Genomic DNA, 26,998 nt, shown 5'->3' on the forward strand with positions numbered 1-26,998 from the left:
AGTGATGGTGCCGAGCCACGAGTTTGGTAAGACGCGATTACATTGAGGCGTTATATTCAGCAACGCTTCGACGTATTTGCGGAATACGCCGACATTGTTTCCTTAACGCGCTAGTGGCGGAAAATTGTTCCGATTGGGATCGTTTAGCGTGATGGCGGATTTGCGTATCTGATAGTCTCGCTTAATTAATCACCGTACTGCACGATGCACGATACGCAAAACGCAAAGTCCACGACGGTTTTATCATAACGAAATTTATCGTATGCGGAGAAAGAGAGATAAAGACCACGCTATTTCATATTATCCTGTTTAACTCTTTGAGCTGCAAGTGCCAATCTGATTGGCTTTGAGGGTTTCCGGCATTTGACTACACGTACACATACGCGCACGCGCACGCGCCAATTCAGCTAGCAGTGACGGTGAAATGACGTTAAATTCAAATAAAATTACAAACTATTACCGATTGTTGATTAACGGATTCCTTTTGCTTAGTTTAGCAGTATTTCGTTTCTATATGTGACGTCAAAGTAGTGTTATCCCGTAAGTGCGCTAACAGTTTTATCTCTCTAATTACTTATATGCGCCAAATAACGTGAAATATATAAGTAATTAATGAGGAATATTATAATTAGAATAAACTGTCAACGTCACATAAAAATTTGTATGACGTAAAGAGTTAACGTAAAACTTTTAACGACTTTTTGTTATTTATTAAAGGATATTATATCGCGCATGAATCTTCTTTGGTTAATAAATAAAAAATGTACATGATTTTTTGAAAAATAATAAAGGAATTTCTTGTCTTAATTAGTTTGAGCTTAATCTACATCCTCACAAGTGGTCATCATTGTTCTGGAACATCTTAGTATACACACGCACACACATATGCATACATATACACATACTTTTCTTTAATCTAGCTATTCATCGCTACAAAATTTATATAAAGACTTTTAAACAAGATGCAAAGAAAGTACCGTCCGTACCGATACACCGTGAGTGCGCTAATAATTTCGCTCCTTCGCATAGCAATATTCACAAAGTTGCATCAATACATTGGTCAGTATGAAGAGTTGCTTACTCGTTTCGCTGACAGGTGTACGTGCTCGGACACAACTCAGCTCGGACTTGGCGATATATTTGCTTGCAAAACAGATTACACTCATTTTTGCTATTAAACAAAACCGTTGTCCAAGTTTGACTATCATGTTACAATTTTGGGAAAAATGGTGTAAACAGAACCAAAAACGACAATTTTGATTCCATGACGTTGTAACAGCAGCAGAAAACTTTTCTTTCTTAATTTCTCTCATTATCATACGAAAATATGTACTTTAGGCTTTAAAATGCGTCTTTTCCCCACGTAATAAATGAAAAAGACATTTAATTCTATCTTAAAACACTACTTACGGAAAAAAGAAAGTCGTAATATATGAATACTTACAAAATATTGCTGCATTAGCTACTTCTTTTGCTGTAGGAGTAAATTTTTTTCATACAACAACAACATGTTCTAGCAACTTGATATTACGTCGATCTCACAGCAAGAAAATTTGCTGTTGCAGCAAAAAAAATTGCTAACGCAACAATATTTTTTAGGTATCCATATATTACAACTATTTTAGCTGCGACAAACAACTTTTTTTCCGTGCATTATTTATTAGGAGTACTTTCTGTACTTATATAATATAACATATTAAATAAAAGTAATAATTTCAGTAATTGTATATACGTTTGTTTATTATAAACTATGTTGTTCTCTATAACATATACAAACATATGTAAAATTGTTGAAATTATTGCTTTTTTATTAATATTTTAATAAACATTAATATTTTAATAATAAATATATTTTTATAAATATTATTTAATATTTTCCAATTATATTAAGTAAATACAAAAAGTACTTTCTATACAATGCAGATCCTAGAATTCTAAACATTAAAAAGTTACGTAAATCCTAAATATGAATAAATTTTACCCCCAGTGTGTTTTCATTTGCTCGTAACTTCCGGAAAAATAATCGAAATTTAATTCTTTTTTCTTAATCGGTGTAGAAAACATCGAAGAATATTAGTGTTTTTGCGAATCAATGAAAAACATTGAAGAATTTATTAATGTTTTTGCGATTCAATGGAGTTTGAGAAACCCGTGTAGAAATTTAGGTAGAAATCTGATCACTTTTCCACAGTTATTGCCAGAATCTGACCAGAAAAGTCCGTCTGTATCCGATTGGGAAACATCTGATTTTTAATCGAAATTTGGATCAGAAAAACTAACAGAGATTTAATCGAACTTATTAACTAGATTCCTCATCAATATTTGAATTATTATTTGTAGTGAGGGAAACAAAAAAGAGTTCTAAATTGAAGTATTTTCTACTGTTATTCTTTATATATTTTTACAATATAAAAACATCGTTTACATCCCAAATAGAAACATCTCAGGGAAAAACTGATTACTGGCCAGTAATTAGACAGTTTTTACTGGCTAGGATTAATTAGACAGTTACTGTTTTGAAACTTGGGAGAAAATAATAGCTATTTTTTCATGGTCAATTACTAGTCAGAAATTAGACTTGAAAAAATAGTAAGTAAATACTGGACAGTTTCTGTCCATTAAAAACTCTGAAAATATTGTTTAGTATTTTTTGGGTAGTTTTCTGTCAGGATGCAAGAAAAATAGTAAGTAAATATTGGATAGTTTCTACCCAATAAAAACTCTGAAAATACTGTTCTGTATTTTTGGACCAGTTATTTGTCAAAAACTATACAAGAAAAATGGAAAATCTTAAGAAATCTTATCAGAATCCGACAAGAAACAAAGAAAACTGGGGAGATTCCTACATGGAAAGTTATAATAAAAAAAAATAAAACATTTCTTTCAGGAAATGCTGTGTATTTTCTGTCCAGCAAAAAATCGGAAATTACTGACGAATTTTTTCTTGGCCAAAATAAGATAAAATATTATATTAAAGATGAAAAAATTTTTTTAAATCAAAATTATAAACACTTAATTATAATAAAATTATGGTTTCGATATATATATAGTTAAATTATTTATAACTATTAATAAACTGAAAAAAAATAGATACTGATCAGAAACCAATAAAAAAGTGCTTATAAAATAGTCAAAAACTATATAGAAACTAGTAAAAAACTACTTAGAAACTACTAATAAACAGGTTAGATACTAATCAAAATCTAGTTAAAAACTGATCTGAAACTGTCTAGTTCAACTGTCAAGTTTTTGACGAAGTGAGCGTCGACCAAACCAGTCAGTTTCTAGCCAAGAAAACTGACTAAAAACTAGCTAGTTACCAAAAATTCCTGGACAGTTACTAGTCAGAAACTGGATAAATTTCTACTCGAGATGAAGCTTTAGATCGCCGCAGAACATTTATTTATACATAATAATCATTTAACTTATAAAAAACAACTATCACGTAAAACATTTTAGTATATAATTCAAATATTACATATATTTAATCTTTGTCCAACCAGAAATGATTCGTTGATTCAACGTTGTCAACGTCAAAATGATATCGGAATGACGTACCATCGAAACTGAATCTGTGTATAAGATAATAATAGCGAATAGAAAACTAGCATAAAAGAATAGAGAGAATTAAATTCGCACTTCTCACGAGAAAGTTATAATAAAACTACAGCTTCTTTAAGCACGTTAACGCACGCTTCTACTAATTATATAAGCAAATGTTGCATGGAATTTATATAACTAACTTTACCCAACATTATTCTTCTCGCTTTCTTATGCGATACTAATACCAACACGGACCTACGAATGAAGGAAAAGCAATTTTTAAATAGCTACATCTTCAAAATAAAAAATCGCATAAAAATTGGAAAAAACATTTTAAAGCTTAAAAAGTTCACATTTTAACAAGGCACTAATAAATTTTTAAAAATAATTTCTACCACGCGTGCGTTATATTATATCATGAAATCTTTCAAAATCGTTATTTTTTACCCTTTCACCATTTTCCTTGACATTCTGACGTGATAGCTAAGTTTAAATTAATTCGTGTTTAAGAAAAACGTCGGAAATAACTATCGCGCTCAAGTAGCAAAATAATGACAGTGTAATTAATGAAAAATTTGTATATCACGATTATTTGGGATCGCCAGAAAATCCGTACAGAGATTAATAAACGTGACATCGAGGAAGCAGCGTCACTGACAGCCCGCAACTGCGCTAATAATTCCGCCTCTCCACGTAATAATGTGTGTATAAATAATTAATCGGGAATGTAATTTATGCTCCAGCAAGCGCGTAGGAGTTACGAGCAGCAAGGCGTCGAGTCAGGTGCGCCTGATATCTCGTTTTGTAACCTTGACAGCGAAATTTACGTAATATATGTATCGCCGCTTTCGCGGAAAAAGATGGGAGAGAGCGAGTTCTCTCTTTCAAGGAGCGCAATTTTATTAAAATTTAAAATCAAGGTAACTTAATTATGCATTTAACACAGCTTGCAATTTATTTTCACAAAGTAAAATAAATATATGCACTGACAGTATATGAGAACAATAATACAGGACTGCTTAATAAGAAATTAACATTTACTTGTGTACAGTTGTAATTTGAAATTCAGAATATTTCCAAACTTGGAATCGTGTAACGTGTTTCGGCATTTACGAGAAGAGAAAGGAAGAACAGGGAGGGAGAAAGGGGCGAAGAGATAAAGGAAGACAAAAAAAGAGAAGAAAGATGAAAGATATGAAGACCGTTTCAGGCGGAGCAAAATAAAAGAATAATTCGCTGAACGAGGCGTAACGTAAAATTTCCAGCGGAAATTCGATCGGTATAATGAAGAGGTAACGTCATACTCTCTCTTCCACCGCGACAGAATCCGCTCGCGTACGCGAGCCGCGCGACTGAGTGTACAAGGAAACGTATTCTTCGTTGCGACCAGACGTGACGCAAATCTCACTTGGCGCAAGCTAATTGGCTAATTAGCGGCGTCTTAAGTTATGATGCCCGTGACAATGGCTTCAACGCCGCGACTCCTCGTCACCGTCTCCATATACACACACGGTTTTGACGTACGAAACTTCGCAATCCATCCGACTCGTATTACGCTGCTAGCGATCTCGACGGCCGGGTGAGCTGGGCAGGAGAGGTAGGAGAAAGTTTTGTGAGGCCGTTTGAAACGCGTTTGAAACACGACGTCGGCGTGTTTTAATGCATCCCCAACAAATTAGGGGGGCGCATTAGCGCGTATTACGGTAATGCATGGGATAAAAAGGCTCCTCGCCGACACGCGGAAACACCCAGCGATAAGATGGCTAATGGTGTGATCGCGAGCACATTCCCCGACGTTAAACTCGCGTTACTCGCCGCGACGCAAACAATACGAAAATAAAAGTGTTAACACGCCCGATGACTTGAGCGTGACCTTCGCCGGCATACCCGTTCGTTGAAGCGACGGGACGCCTACTTTCGTGCAGTCGCAATGATCTCATCTCTGAATTCCGCTCTCCATTTTATTGTACAATATATACGCATGATATGGAGATTACGTTCAAGATGATGACTTCAACCAGTGACGAGATCGCTAGATTTTAACAGGGAGCAAAATTCTCTCGGCTCCCGCCGAGACAAATGCGCGAGACGGATTTCAACAAAAGAGAGACACGCGAGAATAACTTGTAGCACCATATAAAGGGGGCAAATTACTTCAGGAAAAAAAGCAACAATATTTACTTTTGTGAGAAATTCTCACTCTTTAAAAAATACATCATTTTTTCATAACATTTCTAAGATATACATTTCATATGAACATACATTTCATATGATATACATTTCATGTGAACTATACCGTATTTGCGAAATTTCAGTTATCATACTTCAATAAATAGGGTTAGTTTTTTGGGGGAAGGGATGCAGAAGAAAGGGCGGAGCCCCTCTCTTGCGCATATACGTGTACTGCTTACCATATTTCAATGTACACTGTGTATCAAAATTACATTCGTAATTTCGTTTATCAAATTTTTCTTTAATAATTTTTTAATAAACAACGACCAACGGTTGAAAAATTTTGCATGTTACTCAGGACTTCTACAACATATATCAAGATCAAGGTGGAGTTAACTCCCTTTTATCAATATTTACCATAAATATAAATAAAAATTCTAGTCTGAGAGACTATAATTGCAACACTAGTTTATAAGAGACTTTTTTTCATTTTCTTGATTACAAATATTACAATTGTAAAAATAATATTAGTACAAATGTAAATCATGTAAACTAAAAAGATGTACAAGAACTGCAAGCTTGGAACAGCAATAGATGCAATGACGTTATTTCCGCACAAAAATAAATTTTCTTGTTTAGATGTAAATATATTACTCAATTACAAATATCAAATTCAAACATATTTATTTAGTAGCTTTATATAAATAAATTTCCGAATGTATTGTTGTTTTCTGGTTTGAAAAAATAATTTACTTCCTTAAATAAACTTCAGTAGTTGATTTATTTAACTAAAAGACTAACCGTTTTGCTATCATCACTGAGAGTTTGCTATTACAAATAAAATGCATTCACTACGAAGTAAAAAATTCATCAGCTAAAGTTTAACATATGCAATACCAGAAACAGCTTAGAAAGTGGCTACCATTCATGATTATTATATCGTATATATATGTACATAGACTAGCATATAACCTTAACATTTACTAGGCCAAGTACTAGAGGATCTTTTCTCAAACATCCGCGTTCTGCATATCCATACATCATAACTGATTATTCGAGGAAATATAGCAACGATATTTTAAATGTTACTTAGACGCGAAGTAACTGAGAAATACATACAGTTATAGAAAATTTGTTAAGATAATTATATACGGGTTTATTTCTTCTTTTATATGTATATATATATATATATATATATATATCTTCTTATATATATTTTATATTACATATATTTTTTATAAATATTATATAAATTATTAAGTTTGTATTTATTAACACATCCTAATTTTTCATATCAATCTATCTAAATCGCTAGAAAAAACAATTGAAAATTTGTCATTTTATATATTTGTTGATAATAACGTTGAGAATAACCAAATTCTTTTTTAATAGCTTGAAACTTTTTTGATTGCTTGAAGTTTTTTTGATTGATTTTTCAAAATTAAAAAACTTAATTCTTAATTTGTATATTTTTCTTAGTTACGAATCAGGTTCGTTAGGTCTACCAGTTACGTGAAAAAGTTACGAATTTTTCAAGCAACTACAATAAAATAACGTTTTTCTTTTACCGAAACTAAATAACACGTGCATTTTTTCGAAAGTTATTATGATCTTAAATTATTTTTAAATTAATTTATAATCGATTAAAAAAATTAATCAAAATATTCAACAGTTTAATGGCTATTTAAATTAATCAAAATACGATAATTTTCTCGAACAAGTGATAAAAAATCTAATTGGTATCCGCCAGGCCGCAGTATGCTGCTACGTAGAGTATTAATTTGAATACGCGGGGTAATTTGAATAGCGAGATAATTTGGATAATACTAAGCGTTTGCGAGAATTTTAGAAAAATATAAGACGCCATGTTTTATGTTTGAGGTTAGCAATAAAGAAGATACTGTGGTCTACATATTCATAAAAGTTTCAAAGAATATTTGTGAATCTGAAGGTTTGTGGAATATTTTATATTAAGTAAGGTTTGTAGAGAGCTTCTGTTGTTACTGCAGTTTATAAGAATATATTCTTCTAGCTTAAGCTTTTAAAATCTACATAAAAGCTATGATAACAATATAGCCTAAAAATGTTTCCCGCATGTATTAGCGATCACCACGTCGACTAGTGGCGCATTTTGTTGAGTTATTGTAGTACTATATTACAATGTTTTTATATCGGCGTACGGGGTAATTTGAATACATTTTATGGGGCAATTTGGATAACACACTCAGTTCCCTAATATATATATTTTAACTGTTTTAAGACTATTTCGTTATTTCAAATGGTGCGCGACATTATGAAAAAAGGATGATATCGCTTACATCATTATTCTTCGCGGGTGGCTCAAGGAAAGCGCGATTAAATTAGTGATTTGTGCGTGAGTCACGGTACATCGTTGAGGATACATCGAACTTTTTTCTTTCATCACGTGACCGTCGTTCCTCGCGACTCAACGTGAAAAATCATTCACTTCGTCGCTTGATAACCGTGCGATCACGCGGTGAGAGGAGAGAGTCATCACTTTGAGAGTGCATAAAGAGAACGGATTGACAGAAGTAGCTAAGATATTTTTTTTTTAAATAGAGATGAAGTTAATGTCGTAGATAATTTATCGACTTAGGATACAGAATGAGAAATATGTTGCGGGAAATGTACAGCCAGAAACAAATGACGTTTTGGTACTCAAACTAGCATAATAGTGCCCTAACTTTAGTTATACACGGAAAAAAAGGTTTGGTTGAATTAACCAAATATCTGGTCGAATATGAACGATCCAGAAATTCCGATTGAAGTAACCCGAATTCTGTTTAAGTTAACAAGATTTTTGGTTGACTTAAGCAGAATTCGGGTTACTTCAATCGGAATTTCTGGATCGTTCATATTCGACCAAATATTTGGTTAATTCAACCAAACCTTTTTTTCCGTGTATGAGTTTTCCTTTTTTCCTAGTTTGAGTACCAAAACATCATTTGTTTCTGGCTGTACATTTCCCGCAAAATATTTCTCATTCTGTATCCTAAGTCGATAAATTATCTACGACATTAACTTCATCTCTATTTAAAAAAAAATAGCTACTTCTGTCAATCCGTTCTCTTTACGCACTCTCAAAGTGATGACCCTCTCCTCTTACCGCATGATCGCACGGTTATCAAGCGACGAAGTGAATGATTTTTCACGTTGGGTCACGAGGAACGACAGTCACGTGATGAGAGAAAAAAGTTCGATGTACCCTCAACGATGTACAGTGACTCACGCACAAATCACTAATTTAATCGCGCTTTCCCTGAGCCACCCGCGAAGAATAATGATCCGAGCGATATCATCGTGCGAAACTTTCGCAACGCAGTGGCAAGGATCGATAGCGCGCCGCGATGGTGGTCTCTTCCCTCGTTGCACGCCGGACGTCTCCTTTTTTCCGCCGTACGTGTCAGTTCTGCGCGACTCTTCGCGACTTCTCTCTTATATGCCGATTCACGAACAGAAAATTACGACGCAAGGCAGCACGCCGGACTAACGATGAGTCACTCATGAGAGGAGCGATCCACCTACGAGCGATTGGCATCGGCAGGAAAGCTTCATTAGACGTCGCGCGAGAACACGGCCTGAGTTCGAGAAATAACCGTGATTTATCGTTACGTCACAAAAACGCGAGACTCTGTAGCTCTAGCTGGCTGTCGCACATGTCATACTCCTGTCAGAAGGTTATTAATAAACACCATCCTGCCCTATCGCCGCTACCGCACGATTGATTCACGGTTAACGTCGATCCAATGCGAAGCCTGTCTCCGGAGTACTTTGATCCTACTCCCTGTCATGCCGGATATTATTTGTTACGTTGCAAAATCTCTCTGTCTCTCTATTCCCTCCCCCTCTCTCTCTCTCTCTCTCTCTCTCTCTCTCTCTCTCTCTCTCTTTCTTTCTTTCTTTCTCTTTCTCTCTCTCTTAGCAAAATATTTAACATCGTGTCACAAAAAATAAAGATAAAAAAGTCATTAAATCCTCATTAAAATATTGTCATATAACGATCACGTATTTAGTGCCACAGTACAAAAAAAAAACGAAAACAACAAGACTCAAGCTGTAAGCGCATCAATCAATCAATGAACAGTCGGGAATTTTAACATGACAGTCTTAAGTAGTTTGTACATAGAAAAACGTAAACAGCAAGGACTCGAGTAGTAAATGAACTAATCATATTCGAGAATTGTCGACAACGTAAGACTGGGTTGAAATTCTTGACTGTGATTGAATAATTCGTTTACTGCTTGGGTCTCGCTGCTTACATTTGTTGCTTGTATGTGTGTGTCACGGTGCTTACACGCAAAATAATAATTTAGTACTATCAGCTAAGTTATCTCAATAGCTATTCCGGGCTCAGGTACACAGTTTTGCTGTAATCGCTAAGAGTCGATTTCCCGATAAATATACGTAAACTTTACAACAATTTTAAGGTATCTCGAGCTACACGAAATGTAGCAACATATTTACTCCCTTATGACTGATCAGATTGCAATTATATTTACAAACTATACAATGAAATAATAATAATGCATATAAAATCAGTAAAATTTACTTAATACAATGTGTCAATAAATATATTAAAAATTTAGAGCACATATCATTTTCATGTAATGTAAGTTAGAAATTGACGACACTTCTACTTAAAATTTACATCAGGCAATAAGTGGAAACAATTAATTCTTTTTTTTTATTCATATTTACGTCATATTTTCCTCATGTCATTTATATTTACTTCATATATCTCATGCTATAATTATTTATTAATTTAAATTAATTATTTAATTAATTATCATATAAATATGATCTTACAAGTTTGTTTCTTAGATATATCGATATAAATACCCGTTTGCGTCAAATTTGACGTAAAATTGACTATTTCTTTATTCGAAATAAAGATTAGATAAATGTGAGATATATTCGAAACAAATGTATTGCGGCATTATTATAATGAAGAATTTAAATTACGGCATTACGTAAATTTGTAGTTCGTTTCAGATAAATTTATTTAATTCTTTATATGTAGATAAAGTTATCAAAAATCGGACAAAAATTAATTATCACATATTGTGATCATTATAAAAATCTATCGGCACTGTTACAAATAAAATATTGCAAAGTAAAAAATTATTACCTTAAATAGTAACGTTAGCGCTGATAGCTAAAAGTGGTAAAATGGTCATTCTGAAATATCTTTTCCCACATATGTATTAAAAGAATACCAAAATTCACCCTAATCTTGTGCGAAACATTCATCTTTGTGATTTCGAAAATAGTATTCTCACTGTCGAATGAAAATACTGCTACTTTCTAGTCCAAGAAATTTAGAGAATACGTGGTACTCCACTACAACGACAATTGCTCATATATTCTGCATATTGTTACATTATACAAAAATATTTATAAAAATGTGATCTATTGATTAGTAAAAATGAATGTTACAAAAATATATTTATATATATATATATATATATATATATATATATATATATATGTGTGTGTGTGAGTGTGTATTATAAAAGCATTTTGTATGTTTAAATCTATTAAATCACAAATATATATATATATATATATATATATATATATACATATATATATATATATATATAAACGTGCAGAAGCAAGTATTCCGAGTTTGAATTATGTGTAACTATGTGTGTGTGTGTATTACATAAATTAACATATACGATTGTTTAACGAGGCGTAATACCAACTAGAGAGCACCAATCTATTATAAATAAAATAGCACACAAATCACACGTCGCAATAAAAATCAGTGTATCATACATATTTTTCATGAACATCATCTTTATGACCAATATGAGTCATGAATGTTACACACATAGATTGTATGCACGTATAAAACCTTTGTGCTGTTTCGACGTTGCACATATACGGGCGTAAAAAAACATGAATCATGCAATATTTTTGTTGCTTTACAACATATGTAAAGCCATTAAATTGATGATAGACCTCTACTTATTAGACCCTTCCACTGATCTTTTTACTGCGTGTACGTTTTCTAACTTGATCGTCCAATTCGCTTGGCATCTTACTACTTATGTGTTTTTATGTATTGTGGCCCTTAGCGTTGAACGTTTTCACGTTTGTCAGTCTTAGACGAAGGACATATTATCGCTCCTTAAAAGTCAGACGGCCACGTTTAACGTCACACACAGATGCAATCCGAACACAAAGCATTGTGGCCGGGAACATACAAAAAAGCACAAGCAGTGGAACTTAAGCGATAAGTAAATTGACTGACCGTTTAGGCCAGATGCACGAAAAAAGAGCGCAAACAGTAAAATTTAAGTAGTAAACAAATTGATGAACCACAGTCGATGGTTTTTCTTACGGTTCAAAAGTAATCGATCGTGATTAGTGTTTTCTTAATGTTTACGCTTTACGGTATACCATCCGCTTTATTCTCTCCAGATAGACTTTCACAATCATCACGATGTGAGACAAGCGATGATGGAAACAATTATTTTAGTTAAATTTAAGAGAAAAATATATCGCATTATATTAATCGTTAAATTTACGTCACATGATGATCACATAATAACAAAATACATTTCTGTGTTATATTGACGCAGCAAGAAATTTATTTAAAATTACTCTTAAATTTTCATGTTACATTTTATATGACATATTATTTCAAGCAAATTTTCATCATTTCTTTCATATTTTTTTTGTATTTCTATTTCGTTCTATATAATAAAAAATATGAATATCATATGAATCATTCGTAAGGAATGCTACCTTTACAAATCAAGTGGTGAAGTTACTGTCAAATTTATACACGCCTGTCTATCTGAGTCCAGGAATAATCGATTATGATTAATTTAATTTTCTTAATACTTAAGTCTCATTGCTTACGTTCTCTCGTATACCACAGATCCGCAAATTGTTAGTATTTGCTTCGTCCAGAATGTAAGATAAGTCTCATACAGCCCTATAACGGTGATTGTTCGTTAACGACTGTTTGGAATCTTGATTCCGGCGCTAAGCAAATTTACCGAGTAAACAGCGCGTTATGATGAATATCTCGAATAGTCAGACATTCCGAGGGTTCCAAGCTATCCCAGAGGACTCTACGAATCAAAATTAACTACTAATCGACTAGCTATTTACCTCTTCACAAGCTGCTCTTTATAAACCACTTTCGGCTCACCCGTCGAGGTCCCGTCTCCTTCACGTCCTGCAGGAAACGCGCGAACGCACCTCAACAAATCGCATCCTAGCCACGGGACGATAGTTCGAGTTCGATTTGAATCAACGGACCACGCAACGATTCCAGATGAAGGAACAGGAAAGCAACTGGCCGGTGGTCCAATGTGATTTATCGCGTAGTAAAAATTACTATCGAATTTCTTTAACCAAAAAACACAGCGACATTCTACTTTAATTTATCTTTTCATTTCACACATGCACAGAGTTAGGTAATCTAAAAATCGTCAAATCGTCAAATCTCTTTAAGACAAAAACTCGCGGAGGTATAATCGCGCGATCTCGACGCTCGCGCAATTTCACTGCTCCTCGATGCGACTCGGTTACACCGCAACGCGGAAATTCGGCCGGGCCAATTGCCCGCGGTCGTCGCCCGAGATAGAAGAAACTCGCTTTCAAACGGAAGCCGCAATTTACCTGCGTAAGTGTCGGACGTGCCGTTGACAAAGCTACACGAGGACGCGCGCGGAGCGGAGCGGAAGAAGAGAGAAGGACAGAGAAGAGCGCGAAGCCAGCGAACGTCCGGACCGCGTGGCGTGTGCGCATCGACTGCTAACTAACTTCAGCCGAGCGCGAGCTTCGGGCGCGATCGCCCACTCGCCGTCCTCGTCGCACCGACAGCCGCTGCTCGCTTCGCCATCTCGCTCGCGCTCACTTATCCGCCCGCCTATCGTTCTACCTGCTGTTCCTCTCTTTCTGTCCACGTTATCGTCTTCTTTCTCTTCCTCCTACATTCTCTCTCGCCCTATGCGTCAGGCTCGCCTCGTCCTTCCCCTCCCGTCCTTCCTCTCTCACTCTCTCCTCCCCCCCTTCGCATTGCCAGCCGGAATATCGCGCGTCTTTCTTCAGTGACGGATTTAAAAGGAAAACTGCGATGAAAGCATGAGAATCGGGCTAATTTTGTGCATAGGGTCCGCGTTTAGAAGTATAAATGATCGACACACGGAGAGAGAATATGTTGCAAGCTTCTCTTCATGTAAAATTCTTTCCAGTTTTATCGTGTCTTCTGACAATGCAGCAGTTCCATTCCGTCGTTTTTTTAACGTTTCATGCGTTTTGCGTCGTCGCGCAAGGTGTTACGCATCACGTGAGAGCTGCGCGACGACGTTCTAGGATAACGATGTTATTGTTAAAAATTGCAAATGTATGCACAAATATAGACTGTTAGTAGAGTTTATCTTGCTCAGGAACGCGGTACATTTTTTAATAGCAGACTTCAGTTTCTGACATACAAAAATAGCACATATGCGGTTATAGGTAAATTCATATTTTTAACTAGGTTAAGTTTAAAATTAACGCGGTTTATAAAATTAACCTAGTTAAGATGAAAGTTACATAAACAAAAACTAACAAACTATAAGTCAAGTTAAAGTTGAATTGGCTCGTTGAAGTTAAAAATTGATTGTGTACAAAGCAATATGTGTTCTGCATAATTAACTTTATAATAATAAGTTAAATTTATATGAAGAAAAGTGTGTGTAGTCTACAAGAAATTATCGATTACGTTTTATACTGAGGATTCCGCACAAAAAAAGAACACGGAAGCTTAAACGAAAAAAGATTCTGTTGACATTATTTCTGGTTTTTCTTATTCTATTTCTTATTCTACATTACAAACATCCCGCAATAATTTTAATGTTGATGCATTATTTTTTTACTTATATAAAAGGAGTTAATAAGTTAACGCATTTCAAAACAACTAGTTTAAGTTGAAAGTTGAAACTAAATAAGTTGCGTTAAAAGTTGACTTTTTAGCTTAACTTTCAATTGATTCACCAGTTATTACCTAACTCTGTACATATGCGAAACAAAAAGATAACAAATTAAAGTAGAATGTCGCTGTGTTTTTCGGTTAAAGAAATTTGACAGCAATTTTTACCATAAAAATATATCTTACGTGTGTCGTTTTCAAGATTCACCTCTGCAGAGTCGAGACAACGTGGTAAAATCTTTTCGAGCTTATCGAATGCTCGACGCGTCCCAAACGAAAGAACGTAGAGCGTAAAATTTGATCTTACAGCTCAGATAAAAACAAATGGTTTTCAATTTCGACAAACGTTTTCTCCGCTGAAAACTGTCTACGACATCCCCGCCCTTTTCTCCTACCTCACCTCTCGGTTCCACCGTCACGCATATCTCTGCTCCGCACGTTGACTTACCTGTCGTCGCGTACCGCGCGCTAAGACGCATCGCTATTTTCGTAATCAGAGGTACACGTTTTCTAGGAAAGTTGCGTCGACACGCGCTAACGCTTTGATCGATGCGCTCGGTTGCAGTGGCATGCACTAACAAATGGAGCGGCGAAAGTTGGCGAAAATTTATAGGAAGTTCGTGTTGCCGCGTGCGCGCACCCAGGCGCATGTCGCTATGTCATCCTTAGAAGTTAGCGAGCCGAAAGTCGCGGCTTTTATTTGGGGCTGCAAGACATCAAGGCGAGCACACAGCGGCGGTTCCACAAACTTCTTGGATTCTACACTCTCAAAATGGAAATCGAGAACGTACACTTGCGTCATCCCTTTTCTGTCCGCACCCGTCTCCTGTTTCCCCGTGATATTCGATTCTCGAGCGTGACTTTTTACAGACTCTCCCCCACGTCACTCGGGGAGTACGAGCGACTAAAAAACGTCTGAGAATAATTACTCCGAGGATTTTCTCAGGGAACTCTTCCGTTGAAGATATCTCACGTTTCTCAATTAGCGAGAAATACGGACGAAGAATGATGGCAAACTTGAACTTTTACGTTGATATGACAATGAGAGTAATTTCTTCAGAATTTCCCCGTGTCTTCTCGCGTTGAAAAAGGTTGAAATTTTACCCTACCGCACCATTAAAGGACACCCGACCGTGAAATACCGCCTTTAAGCGTTTCCGCGCGTTGCCACGCGGCACGTGGGCGGAAAAACAGGTTTTCAGGAAATGTATGTGCGTGCACAAAAATGAACAAACCGTTGCTTTGTTTAATAACAAATCCGACAGAGCTATTTATTACTCTTATATTAGTATTATTATTTATTTTTTATATATTAGTTTTTATTAATATTATTACCGAAATTGCGCTTAGATGGTTTTAAAATCATCTAGATGGAGATGAGGTAGAAATATATAAATCCATCTTAGATGAGATGGAGATAGTTTCGCTTTTAAAACAGCTAGATGAAAGATGTAATGGTTGTGCGATTCATCTAAATTGTTTTTTTAGATTTTTTTAAGATAATTTACACAAAAAATGTTGTGCAAATAATAAACAATTTACATAAAAGATATTGTGCAAATAATAAAAAGGACACATAAACAGTACTCATAATTTTATTTATAAGTTTTTATTTTCTAAGAACAAGAGTTTTTCAAAAGTATGATAAATTATTTCTACGAAATATACAGGGTGTCCCGCGTAAGACGGACCAAAAGAAAAATATAAGTAGAACACATTAAAGTGAACAAAAATTATATAGGCCATTTTTCAAACAACTACGTGAAATTTCGAGATATTAATTAAAATAGTTGGACAAATTAGAACGCGCGATGCGACAGGCGGGATATACGGCTCGCAGCAGTCGGCGAAGAAAATGGATGATTGCTCGCGGGCCTATCTTATAGGCCACAGAGGTGGGCCGTTTGGCATACCGAAATGAGTAGCTCCATGTGTGCGTCCGTGTACGTGTACGCGTTCTTCCATTTTCTTCGCCGACTGCTGCGAGCCGTATATCCCGCCTGTCGCATCGCGCGTTCTAATTTGTCCAACTATTTTAATTAATATCTCGAAATTTCACGTAGTTGTTTGAAAAATGACCTATACAATTTTTGTTTACTTTTATGTGTTCTACTTATATTTTTCTTTTGGTCCGTCTTACGCGGGACACCCTGTATATTATATTTGTTGTCCTACACTAAAAAAGCGCTTTACTGATGTCGATAAAGGCAGCGATGCATTGTACTTGAAAAAAGCTTGTTTGACATTACAGGGACAGAATATTATAGAGAGAAAGAAAGAGAGAGAATTTGTAATAAAAATAACAATACAATTTTAATATTCCGAGTATAGATTGGCACTATAATAAAAATATAATTTTTATAATAAGACATAGTAAAAATGATCATAAACATAATAAAAATTACTATAAATGTAGTAAAAATTATAATGTTTATAATTATAATTTTTATTATGTTTTATTATAATTTTTGTAATAATGCCAGTTCTATTCCCAGACTACTAAAATTGTATTGTAATTTTAACTGCGATATTCTGTCCGTGTAAGGAAATTCGCCAGAAAATGCAGTAGAACAGTAGAGATTCAGCGTATCTTTTCATAATCATGCACTATTAAATATAATATCAATATGGTTATTTATTTTCCTAACTTAATTATATAAAAAAACTTCACAATCAAATTATGAAGTTTTTCTAACAATGTATACAGAGTATCTCAGATCACCATTTTCAAACCTCGCGAAAGCGTTGAACGGATTGAGATGAACATAAAAATCCCATACTGTTTTACGATATTCATAATAAATATTCTTTAATTAATACCTAAAAATCTATATGATCATTTGCAAAATGATAGAGGATTTTTTGTTCAGTTTTATCTAATGAATAAGTTATACAACGGTAGATAGCGTCACTACAGCTCATCTCGTACGTGATCATTCACTAATCTTCTTTAATTAATATCTCGAGATTTATTACGAATATCGCAAAACGATATTGAACCTTTTTCCGTTCTACGCTCTCGCGAAGTTTGAAAATAATGATCTGGAACACTCTGTATATTGTAAAGATTTCTTTCATTACTTCACTTTTTCCAACAGTCAAAAATGTTTTATTATTTAATATAAAATTATAGAACAAACATGAAATTTAATATTTTTCTGTCTTATATCACATAACTTCTCGTTTAGTTTTCATATTTAGTTATTACAATACATTATAAAATATTAGAGTTGTTATAATAATTAATAATGTACAGTATAGTTTATAAAATGTGTACGTATGATGTGGAAGTTCTTATAAATTTAAAATTTTTTTGTTAAATATATAATTAAGTCAACTATGTATTACAACATAGATTTTTAGATATTAAAGAAAATTGTTACATATATGATTGTGTATTATTTATAATACACAAATTTTCTTTAATTAATATCTAAAAAGCCATGTGGTCATTTACAAAATAGTAAAGGACTTTTTTGTTTAGTTTGACTTAATGTATAAGTCAAACGGCAGACGGCGCCACTGTAGCTCATCTATCATATCACGCGTGATCATTCACCAATCTTTTTTAATTAATATCTCGATTATTATTGCGAATATCGCAAAACGGTATAGGACTTTTATGTTCACCTCAACCCGTTCTACATTCCCACTTAATGTGAGAAGGAGAGTCTGGGATACCCTGTACATACATATATTGTACAGATTTTCATTTCTTCACTTTTTCTAACGGCTAAAAAAAATTTTTTTTCTTAAGCACAAAAGTTCTTTAGCACAATTATAAACAATAATCGAACCGTTTTGTCCGTTTTTAATTTGTTTCCCAACATAAGATGCATTGTATGAATTTTTTGTATGGGACAAATAGGACTCGAAGAATCAAAACCTGTAAAAAACATGACTTTTTCAAGTGCAGTCCGTGGGAAAAGAAATCACAATTTTTTAACATCTCTCCTTCGAGACACTGAAGTTCGAGTTTTCTCTTCTTAAAACATAAAACAGTGCTTTCGCGAATGTATTTAAATGCGAAATATCAAAGCATGCATTCGTATTCCCCGAACAATTACGCCTCCTCATCGAACAATGCAATAGACGCGCGCGGAAAAGTTTCTTTTGCAAGGTCAAAAATGCATAACGGCGGAAGAGAGGGAGATTTCGTCGTCTTGTGGGTAACCGGTCGTGCCGTTTCACGGAAAAAAAGAGCGAGGACGCCGGAATACCACGATGCATCGTGAGGCTTAAATCAGGAAGAGCGCGTGGAATCGCGTTTTACGATCTTGGCTCAGCGCGAGCGCGCGTTCCCGAATTTTACGATTGCGCCGGATTACCAAGTGGTCGGCGAGAGAGGGAGGAGTAGCAGAGTGGGATATCCTAGGGACGAAATGAGGGGAGGAGTAGGAGGAAGAAAGATACGAAGGATCTGTTTTTGTCGCGCGTGCAACGCGCGGATGGAACGCGAGACAGTGTGGGTGGGCCGCGCGTTAGCGGCGTCGACCGCACAATTTCGTCGCTCGGCATACACATCGTCCGGCATATCGACCGTTATCAACCATTCAATTGTTACTTTGTGGCTCGCCGTATATGGCCGTGTGTGGCGCGCGTACAGCAATAGTCGCGATCGCAATTTCGGGCGCCGCGGCGACGGCATTTTCGAGCATAAAACGAGACGCCCGCCCTGTTTATTGTCGGCACAGTGAAGGATGAACGAAATCTCGCGTGCTTTATTCGTTGCTTTGTAGGACCCTAATTACAAACATGAAATGGCTGTCTGCATACCTGTGTCGCGTATCGGCGCTCGATGTTATTATTAATCCTCGCTGTAGCGACATTTTCACAATGTGTAATAATAATAATAATGATAATAATAATGATAATAATAATGTAATAATAATCAATATTTACTGGTGTCCAGATAAAACCATGTAGATGGAGAAATTGAAACATCTCATCTATATCGAAATAGTAAAAACATATAGTATCTTCATTTTCATCTTAGATGAAAAATGTATTATTTTATCTAAAAGAAAGATTTAAGATGTTTTCGATACGATATTTAACAATTTTTTGTTTTAAAATTTTTTGTCTAGAGTTTTTAATTAGTGATATTTTATGTAAAGAAAAAATAGATAATTTATAGGTAAAAAGGGTAAATATGCTATGTTTAGAGGACCCACTTCTGATGGCCTTGTCTGTTACATATATTATCAAGGACACCCTGAGTAATATTCAAGAGGTTTTAGCCATCGCTCATTGTTTATTAAAAAGTTATTAACAAAAGAATTTTCATAAATAGAACGTAATTTTTAAACACTGTGTACATATTTAAAGAATATATACGTACTACATATAAATATATACATATTTATTACATTTCAAACCTTATTTCTCTGTTTTCATTACTTTGTTTAAATAAGATATTCTTACTTAATATGATTTGCTCAGTGTTATTATTCTTAGTCACTGTAGCCAGTCAACAGAGTTTTGTGAACGAAAACATAATACATAAATTTATTTGTATAACTTATAATTTCGAATCTTTCTTGGACTTTTTTGTGTGAAAAAAAGTCGTTCGCAATAAAATAATATATCCTGGGTGTCAGAATATGTTAAAAATAATTAACTCGTAACCGGTACAATCGGGTCCCAGGGACCCCAACTAATTTTACTTTCGTGATAATTCCTAAACTATTCACTATATGAGTTTAATATCTTCAGTACCTTTCGAGTAACAGTTTTCAATGTAACAGAAAAAAAGATCATTGAGTTATTTGTAAGTAGCTGTGAATTATATGCATTTGTTTTTCGTCTGTGGTCACAGTGATCCCACTGTACAGTAAACGTTACTTTTATGAAAATAATTATCTTAATCTTCAGCTCAATATGACTCATTCTTCACGCAAAAGAGTAAAAGCTCTAATCTTTCAGTTAGTAGAACCTAAACTTAAGAGACATCTCAATTTATTCATAAGCCATTGCGTTTAACAATTTCATCTATATTAAAAATTGGAGAAACTGAAAGATCTAAAATTATTTTGCCATCCAGAATAAGATGTAATAAATGTCCTAGAAGTAAAGATATGAAGTCCAAAGAAGTATATGTTAGATGCAATGAACCAATATCCACCAAATGTGCAAGCAAAATGTGCTATCTGTAACGATTGCATCTAAAAACCTTCTAAGATTTTAATATTGTATTTAATTTAATAATACTTGTTAAATTGTACAATGTTTATATTTTTTATATAATCTATAATCTATAGACTTAGATTAAAACATAAATTTTTTTCTTTTTCCGATTATTTGTCTTTCAATGTATTTTATTTCAACACTGTCCATATTGTGTTCATTTTATAATCAGTTAACGTTTTCTTTTAGATTACTGAAAAGCTGACTGTTATTATATATGTCTAGTTGTAATATAATATTCGTAAAGTATTATTTTCGAATTATAAATCGTTTTTCTCTCTACCTTTTATTATCATGTTAAAAAGGGCAAAAATTTATTGGGGTCCGCCGGACCCCACTATACCTGTAGTTTAACTAAAAAGGCACCGTACCTGTTACGGGTTAACGCTTATGAAAATCGTGTTTTACACCGTACGAAGAAATATTACAAAGTCACTAGAGGTCGAAAGTGACAGAGAGTAATGTGCAATTTTAAAATTAATTTATTCCATGGAACATGGTTTGAATGAATGCATATGGATCTGACCAAAATTTGCCGAAAAATTTTTATATATGGATTGTTTTATACATACCGTACATTGAAAAATGGTAAACAGTACATGTATATGCGCGGGCGAAGGGGCGAAGCCTAAAACCCCCCACCCTAAAAAAACTAACCTCACCTAACTCATCCTTTACATTTTTGTATTCTTTCTCTGTATCTTTTGTACTGTTATATTATTTTTCATTGAGAAGCTTTGTACAAAGATGTAAATGATAGGTTGGGTTGGCCACGCCCTCCCCCGCGCATATATGTGTACTGTTTACTATATTTCAACGTGCAATGTATATAAAAATTACATTTAATTAATAAAACTTTTTCATTAATAACTTTTTAATAAACAATGAACTAAAATTTCTTGAATATTATTCAGGAAAGTGTCTTTGATAATATATGTAACAGGCAAGGTCATCGGAAGTAGGTCCCCTAAACAGCATGTAACGATGCCTCACACGCATCGTTACCGATCAAACACCAGTCGGGCTGTAACCAGCGTTACGCGCCACGCAAAGGTCGCTAGACCAAATACAAACACTACACGCGCCGCACTTAAAACGTCTAATCGCGACAACAACAATCGCGTCGCATACACAGACGGTTTGTAAATTTCGATATATAAACCGCAGCCGAAAAGTAAGCGACACCAGACCGATCCGGACCGTCTACCGAACTCGATGCTTCAGAGCGGAGAGCGAGAATTTCGACCGTATCGTTTCTGCCTTCCCGTCTGCTTCCGCACCCGTACAGGTAAGCCGGCAAGAAGAGATTGTGTGTTCGCTATCTCCGTCAAGCGCTTTTGACGATTTCGCCGTCCCGTCTGATTCCAACGACCGGCCATGGAGTTCGTGTGTTCGCGAACCCCATCGAGCATTCTCGCTATCCTACCTCAAACTGCAAGGATACGTGCCAGTGTTCGTTGCGCTCGGTCGAACGTTTTCGACACTTGCATACATCGCGTCAGCGACAAGCGAGTCGCCCGATACATAGCGCCGCGTGCTACGACACGATCTTAAGGCCTTTGCAAGTACACTCAGAAAAAAAAATAGTTGGAATAACTATAATCTCACTATATTTTATAGTTCGTTTTGGCCTCAAACATATATTTATAATTCATCTAAACACGAAGATATAACAGAATGAACACACATTTATAGTCACCATCTTATTACTGTATGTGTATAGTAAAGCACGCTTTGGAAATATAGTTACATGTTTACCCATATTTTCCAAATATTCCAATTGTATTGATTATATAAAATAGTTAATTTCTCTTACCATTTAATATTTGCTACCTTACTATGTTTTTTATTTCAAATAATTATAATTCTTGGTAAAAGTTTTACATGAGTCAGTTATACTATGCTTATATTGTAAATATTACAAACATTATGGTGATATTTACTATAAAAAAGATATTCCTAACTATAATCTTTTTACTATGCCATTATAGTTCCAAATATCATACATTTTTCTCTCAGTGTACACTGAGAGAAAAAAATAGTTGGAATAACTATAATCTCACTATATTTTATAGTTCGTTTTGGCCTCAAACATATATTTATAATTCACCTAAACACGAAGATATAGCAGAATGAACACACATTTATAGTCATCATCTTATTACTCTATGTGTATAGTAAAGCACGCTTTGGAAATATAGTTACATGTTTATCCATATTTTCCAAATATTCCAATTGTATTGACTATATAAAATAGTTAATAATTCTTGGTAAAAGTTTTACATGAGTCAGTTATACTATGCTTATATTGTAAATATTACAAACATTATGGTGACATTTACTATAAAAAAGATATTCCTAACTATAATCTTTTTACTATGCCATTATAGTTCCAAATATCATACATTTTCCTCTCAGTGTAGAAAAATTTTAACCGTAACCGTAAAGTCGTAAGAAAACTGACCAATCAGAGTTGATTTTTCTCCTTGCGTTCGAGGAATAATTGACTGTGATTGGTCAGTTTTCTTACGACCTTACGGTTAGAATTTTTCTACGTGCAAAGGCCCTTACCGCCGTTATCGCTTGGCTCCTAAGGTCATCGAATTTCCGAAGCCGCGATTCGCGAACGCCTCGCGAGTTACCGACACCGCCTTCTGCGATCACCGCATTCGCGCTATACGTTCCGCCTACCGAGTCGCGAGACGTATTACTGAAACCGAGACCCGATTACTGGCGCCGTCTCACGTCAACTCGCCAGAGCTATCGTATTCTGTTCTGTACCAAGGACTACTAATAAACTTTTGTTAATTGCTTGTGTCAATCAATTACCGAACCCGGACTCCGACGAGCGAAATCCCAGGCGATTCCTTCAACGACTAACACGCGGAATTCGGTTGTTACAGCATATTTATCGTAAAAAATATAATAGAATGTGAAAACAAATCTATTTCTAATAGTAGCGGAGATAAATCTTCTACGATATTATGAAGAAAATGATGTTAATAAACATCATTAATAAACATCATAATCATTTTCTAATTAATAATACTGATAGTATGAACAACTTCATACATGGTAATAAATTTTAATATAATATTTTAATATAATATTTTAATTTTAATTTTTAATTTTATTTTAATTTTAATATTTTAAAATTTACCAACAAAAACATTATTACATTTAAGAAGTTTTTTTTTATAATCAAAGATATTTAATACATTTAAGAACTTTTTTACAATCAAAAATATTAATCTTCTTCAGAATTATTTTTCATATTGTCCGATGTATGATACGATGTTCGCAAATGTCAAAGTACACTGTCCGAAAAATTTTATTATTTCTTGCTTTACGAACAATATAGAATCATTTCCGACGTATCTTTTACGATCGCTAAATCATTTCCTACTCATTTCCGAATCATTTCCGACGTATCTTTTACGATCGCTAAATATAAATCCGTTATTTAAATTTAGCTATCATATCACAATTTTAAGAAAAATGTAAAATGAGTCAAGTAAACTGAATAAAAAATAACGATCTTTAGGAATTTTGTGACGTTGTAACAGCAAATTTTTTTAACTTAAATAATGTTATGCAAAAGTATGAATTTTAATCTATAAAAAGTATTTCCTTTCATTTCAGTATTATTTTCAGCATTATCTTTCGTTTTGGAGATATAATCATCTAATCATCATAATCATTTGGTATTTCGTAAGTCTATAAATGCTCCCCATGGCGCATTGCGTCCAAGCACCCAGAGGCTGCCAAAAAATTGGTGTCGACCCCGAGGCTTATTTGTATTATTTGCACCGGAGGGGCAACGGTGGAGACGGGCATACATGGACAGCAGGTCTTAAAGGATAGCAACCTTTGACTTTGAGAGACTGATAGCTGTACCATTTGGTACAGTAACATTATTTCTCTCTGTAGTCGCCGTGCGCTCGGGATCACGCCAGAGATGTCGCTTCCGAACGGCATCTCTGAGCGTTATCTAGGAAGAGGAGAGTGTCGTGAGCGTGGAGCGTCAGGTAGCTCAGTGGTTTAGAGCAATCGCCCGGCAAGCGAAAGACCCGGGTTTCGAGTCCCGGCCTAGCAGAACCGCGCTCTCTATATTTTTCTCTCTCTGGAACGAAAAGATACGCAAATCTCGAATGCACAGCGTTCCGCCGCCACCTAGTATGCCCTCCTCCTTCTATGGTAAATAAATGTAGAAAATATTGGCAAGAATAATTTATTTGACAGTTTTTAAGACTTTTGGCTACTTAGTCATTTTGATTTATGACATCAGAAACAAGAAAACGCTTGCCCAAAATTCTTACAAAGTATGTCGAAATAAAAAGATATATCTAAAAAATGACATTTGGAATCAATTAAGCGCACACCTCTAAAATACTCCGAGAACTTTTCTTTTGCTCTAACAATTAATAAATAACCGCAAAAATTAACATGACAAAATAATACAGAAATATGATTTAATAAAAAAGGTCGCGTTAATTTTACGATTATTTTTTATTATCATATATAGCAAAAGAGAAGTTTTCGGAGTATTTTAGAGGTGTGCTTAATCACTTGCAAATATCATTTTTTAGATTTATCTTTTTTATTTTGACGTACCTTGCTGTCATTTTAAATATGTAATTCCTTACTTCTGACATCATCAATCAGAAGTTTCACATCAACTTGAGCATATTTGCCTCTTACGTATAGACTATAAGGGGTAGTTTTCCATAAAGGGACTCCATATTTCATGAATTCATAAATATAAAAAAGGTTTTCTGACGAGAAATAATTTACTTATCGGATTTTAAGTAGTCTACATAGTTCTCTCTTGAGTGCGGGCTGTGTTTGAAAATTTGTAGTTAAAAAAATCAAAGATTATATAATTTGTAAATACATGGACCCAGAACAACAATATTTTGGAAACAAATGATGGATTGAGTGTTTTTCTTGATGTGTTATCTCTTAAGCTTCAATTGTTTAAGAAGTTGTTTCAAGGATAAAGAATAGAACTAAAGAATCAAAACTGTTAGTTTAAAAGTTAATAAATAGTTCTTTGCTAATATAATCGGTTACGTTCTTGTATTTTAAGAGATGGGAACTGAAATCATCACAGACATATAAGATAGACTCAGCATATCACATATTTCCTCATGACATAAGTTGGGTTTGGCAGAACGGAGGGAGAAGCAAAAACATCGACGAATTTCTACCATTTTCTGCACGTATTGACAGTAATGATCGGCGAGTAACAATAACCTAATTGTATCAAAGGATGTCGCACACATATATTGGGAGTACAAATTAGTTCGGTCCGTTTTCAAAAGATAGCTCTGGCTGTTATGAATGTTTCATAGTGACAGCTGATTTCGGTGGTTTCAGAGAGGTTAGACATCTATCAATAATATTCAGTTTATATCGCCTTGAGTTTCATACAAAATCCCTGTTTTTTACTGTATTGAATATGTCAAATTTTGTGTTAACTAAGCAGCATTTGCGGGAGGTTTTAGTTTTCTGCTTTAATTGGAAGAAAAGTGCAGCTGAAGCGCATCGAATGCTTGTAGAAGTTTATGGTGACAATGCTCCAACTGATAAATCATGTAGGGAATGGTTTCGACGTTTCAAGAATGGTGATTTCAGCGTTGAAGACAAGCCTCGCTCTGGACAGCCAAAAAAATTCGAAGACAAAGAATTGGAAGCATTACTCGATGAAGATCCGAGTCAAACGCAAGAGGAGCTTGCAGAATCATTGGAAGTTGATTCGTTTGAGCCGTGCATTACGAGAAAAACGGCCGGAGTACGAGCAAGGACATGACCAAGTTATTCTTCTGCATGATAACGCTCGGCCTCATGTCGCAAAAGTCGTAAAAAATTATTTGGAAACGCTCAAGTGGGATATTTTACCGCACCCGCCGTATTCGCCGGACATTGCTCCTTCTGATTATTGGTTGTTCCAACGGATGCAGGACGATTTGGCAGGTCACCGGTTCTTTCGCAGAAATCAAAAATTGGCTCCTAACTTGGATCGCCTCAAAAGACGAGACATTTTTTCGAGATGGAATTCGAAAATTGCCTGAGAGGTGGGAAAAAGTAGTAGCCAGCGATGGACAATACTTTGATTAATCTGTTCATTCATTTTGTTCT

General features: G+C 34.7%; 1 protein-coding gene across 15 annotated transcripts in view; it reads right to left on the minus strand.

Moving 5' to 3' along the window:
• The window catches only part of LOC116850228 (guanine nucleotide-releasing factor 2), a 366,959-nt gene that overhangs the window by 179,380 nt on the left and 160,581 nt on the right, over positions 1-26,998 (minus strand). Inside the window, exons 1-2 of one of the 15 annotated variants that reach the window (XM_032828263.1) lie at positions 13,378-16,316; positions 12,865-13,103 (exon numbers count right to left, since the gene is read on the minus strand). The exons of 13 other annotated variants lie outside the window; for them this stretch is intronic. The gene's annotated coding sequence lies outside the window, so the exon portion shown is untranslated. Of the gene's footprint in view, positions 1-12,864; positions 16,317-26,998 lie in introns of those variants that run through there. One more of the 15 variants, XM_032828262.1, reaches the window with a different exon arrangement.

Source organism: Odontomachus brunneus, unplaced genomic scaffold (assembly GCF_010583005.1).
Source record: "Odontomachus brunneus isolate Ranch 3 - 2012 unplaced genomic scaffold, Obru_v1 Obru_scaffold_138, whole genome shotgun sequence".
NCBI classification, from domain to species: Eukaryota; Metazoa; Arthropoda; class Insecta; order Hymenoptera; family Formicidae; genus Odontomachus; species Odontomachus brunneus.